We start from the raw sequence: 4,250 nt of genomic DNA, 5'->3' as shown, positions 1-4,250 counted from the left end.
AATTTGTTGAGCTTCCTTATTTAGAATTACTTGCCTTACTTGAATTATTTGTTTGAGCGATCACAGTCTCCATCACTTTAGGATGTGTCTCTGGTAACTTATTTGTCCATTTGATAAGTTTATATTTTCCTGAATGTTCTTTATGCTTGTAAACATGTGATAATGTATGTGCATCAAGGGATTAGGTATTTACTTTAGCCTTAGAATTCTGACTTTGTGATCATTCTTAAACGGCCTTCCAGGGAGTCTAAGCAGATTCACTATGATCTTCCCTGAGCCTGTGATCACTACAGCTGTGTCAGCACTAGAGGATGCTCTGAGTTCAGGCTTGCTGCATGTCTTGCAAGACTTTGAGGTTGATATAGCTTTCCAGCCCAGATAGACCTGGGGAAGACCCAAGTAGGTTACTGGGACTATGTGAACATGCTGACCAGAGAAGACTGTCTCAGTGGCTCAGATTTGCATATCTCCCACCTGGGCATGTCACTGCACAGGTGGAATGGGTTCCCAACTTTAACAAAAAGAGATAAAGTTGAGACTGGGACACTTTGGGATCTACTGTGAGAAGGAGGCTGCTGAGACTGTCTTGTTGGGCAAGATGGGTGTGCATCTCTCAGAAGGTCACTGAACAGATGAAATAGTTCCCTAGCTGCAGCAGAAAGTCTGAAGTTGAGACTGAGGCCCCTCACAATCTGCTGTGTGGCAAAAGCTGGATTGCCTGGTCTTCTTGGCTCAGAGGAACATGTGTATTTTAGCAAGTCCTATGGAGACTGGATAGATTCCTGATTTTAGCAGGAGGACCTAAAGTTGAGGTGATACCCCCTTGGGGTATGCTTGGGACAGAATCTGGAGAGCCTGGTCATGACTCAAAGGTGTATACATCATTAAGCAAATTCCTGCCCAGATATTGTAGTTATCCATCTGCAATGGAAAAAGCCAGAGCTAAGACTGAGTCCACTTGAGAGCTGCTGCGTGATGCAGGCTGGCATGCCTATCACATTGGCTCAGGTGGGTGTGCATCTCCCAGAAGGCTTCTGCACAGACGGGATAGTTCCTCAACTGTAGTATAAAGGCACAGAGCTGAGACCCAGCACTCCTGGCATCTGCTGTAGGCAGAGGGAGATTCTAGTTTTAGCTCATAAGGGTGCATGCTGCCCAGCAAGCTCTTTCACAGATAGGATAGTTCCCTCATCACAGTAGAAGGAACTAGAACTGAGACTGGGCCTGTTCAGGACCTACTGTGGAATAGAGTTCTCATTGGCTTAGAGGGCATGTGTCTCCTAAGAGGACCCTACACAGATGAGAGAGTTCCCCAACTATAGTATAAGAGGCTGGAGCTGCATCTGAACCACTTTAGGATCTGCCATTGGATAGAAGTTGGAGTTCCCCTTTCATTGGCTCAGACAGAATTGCATCTCCCAGAAGTTCTCACATCATAGATGAGATAGTTTCCTGACTACATCAGGATGGACTAGAGCTGAAACTGGCCCCCCTTGGGATTTGCTGTCGGGCAGAGGCTGAAGAGTGCTGTCTTGTTGCCTCAGAGGAGATGTGTTTCCCAGAAAAACTCTGCAAAGACAGGGTAGTTCCCTGACTACAATGGGAGGAGCTGGAGCTGAGACTCAGTCCTCTTGGGATCTTCCTTGGGATGGAGATTGGTGAGCCCATCAGGGAGGCTCAGATTCCTGGGCTACAAGATATGGATGAGTCTCCCGCTGAGTTCTTGTGTAAGTAGCTCTGAGTTGGGGCCACAGCTGAGAGTGACTACAGCTGAGACACAGGACAACTTTCAGGTTCATAGCTGAAGACAGACAAGCCTTTCTGCCAAGGCACTAGTGTGTGCAATTCCTTCTTGACTCCTTGGTAGATGGCTTTGGTTGCATGCTGTAGACCAGTCAGGGCTATAATGAAGCCATTTGGGGAACTGGGCCATTTCAAGGTTTGAACCCAGGAGCAAGCTTGGCAGATCAGCCACTTGGATATAAGTCTGCACTTTCAAAATCATCCTCCAAGGTTTTGGGCTTCACTGGGGTTTTACAAATTCCTGTTTGAATCTTGAAGCTCCTGTAGAGAGACTCTCACTGTGAATGGGTACAGAATTCTTGTTGTTGTTCGGGTGTATGAGCAGGTTACCTTCTATTCCACCATCTTAGTGAAGTCACTTCCTCTCTAGGTTTGTTTCACCATATGAAATCACAACCCTGGAACTCATTTATCATCTACTGTTAGTAGAAGGCACACTGAAATTCTAACTGGCAAAGTCCTCTTCTGTTGTCTTAAAGATGGTATAAATTTTTTAATTATCTCAATATTAATTGCATCAACATTTCTTGAAAAGTTCATTGTATGTCACTGAAAGAAAAGAAAATATTCTGAAATGAATTGATTTTTCTGAAGACTTTTTAAGAACTAAAAACATAAAAAAATTAAATTCGTACATATACTACTTGTAAGTTGGATGAGAAAATCACTACTCTTCAATTGAAACTTTTTTAATAGACTAAGGATTCTTAAAACAGCTATAGGAGAAAAGTTGGTAATCAACTTTATCCTGTATGTGACAATTATCTAACTTGGCCTAATTCCAGTAACACAGCTACAATTCTGGATAAGTATGCAAGCAATATTCAACATTTGAGGGACATTGGAAAGGTAATCTGTCTAATATTCTCTTAAGCTCTTATTGTCCCTACTTTACCAATTTTTCTTCTTTGTGCCTGAAATATTACCTTTAGTTAAGGTTTTATCAATGGCCAGTCATGGTAGTTTACATCCGTAACCCCAGTGCTTTAGGATGCCAGGGCAGGAGCATCACTTGAGGCCAGGAATTCAACACAAACCTGAGTAACATAGTGAGACTCTGTCTCCACAAAAATTTCAAACATTAGCTGGAGCTGGTGGTGTGTACCTGTAGTTCTAGCTACTCAGGAGTCTGAGGCAAGAGGATCTCTTGAGCACATGAGTTCGAGGTTACAGTGGGCTGTGATGCCATTTCATTCCAGCTTGGGAAGTAGAGTGAGATCTTGTCTCTAAAGAAAAAAACAAAATAAAACAAGAGATGAGAAAAACCATGGGTATTCACCAAAATCAATATTTAAAAAATATTATATTTACAGTGTATCTACAATAAAAGACTTCTTTCTTTATATACTTTTTCCCCATGCTGCCTTTCCCACACTTAATCTTTCTTACATTATTAATAAAATCATTTTAGGTTGTAAGTTTTTTGTGAATCCTTGGAGACATCATTGTAAATGGTATTTTAAAGGTTATCTCCAGATGCTAGTTAAATGTTAGTAAGCCTTTAGGGGAAGTGACAAGGTTACTCAGAGATATGGGCTAAGATTCTTTTAAATATGATGAAATTTTCAGTAACAAATAGTTAAAAAGAAAAAAATGCTTCTGAATCTTAAGACGAACTGGCATGGCTGACGGTTTACTCCTCAAACCTAAAACCAGACACAGAAAAGAGAATGACGTTGATGGATTCTGTGACCTAAGACAAATGGTAATAAACTCTTGGGAAGAAAGAAAATATTTGGGACTCCATCTGCAATGGAGACACTGAAAATTGAGGTCAGAAGAGAATTAGATGTCACATATTGGATGAGAGTTTTGTAAGCTGTGCTCTTTTCTCTCCCCTACTTAACTCTGTAGGGACAGTTGCTTGTAGGTGCACTATTGTGCACATAAAAGCTGGTGATACTAAGGCAGAACCAGCCAGAGGTGACCGGATGACATCATTACAATGTGGAAGTCCAGCTGAGCTAGACAGCAGATTATATTTAGAGCATATAAGTGGTCTAGCCCCTCATAATTTTCTTCTCCCCATTCTTTAAGTAATTTTAACTGAGAGAAGCAACTCAGGTCAAAGAAGAGGGCCAGGGATTAAAAAGAAAAGATATACTGAGAAAATATCAATTCAAGGGAAAGTTTTGATGTTGACTTTGAAATTAAACAAAATATAATCTACAAAAAATCATATGGGTCAAGTTATAGAAATTTTGTTTGAGACAGAGCAAGTTTGTGAGGGTGGAGTATGGGAAGAGAGTGCACCAGAGGTGGGCGAGTAGCTGGTAATAACAAAGACTCTCCTCCTTGAGGTGTGTCCCACATATTTCCCCCAAATTGTCATACAGGCAAACTCTCTGTGCTCTGTCTGACTATTCCCCTAAGTAAGTAATAAGCAACCAATGAAGCTGATGCACTTAGAAGAATGTAAGTTTCCAAGAAAATTTGTTTATAAATAA

This window comes from Cebus imitator, unplaced genomic scaffold, assembly GCF_001604975.1.
Source record: "Cebus imitator isolate Cc_AM_T3 unplaced genomic scaffold, Cebus_imitator-1.0 Scaffold144, whole genome shotgun sequence".
Classification (NCBI taxonomy): domain Eukaryota; kingdom Metazoa; phylum Chordata; class Mammalia; order Primates; family Cebidae; genus Cebus; species Cebus imitator.
Note: the sequence above shows the minus strand (reverse complement) of the source record.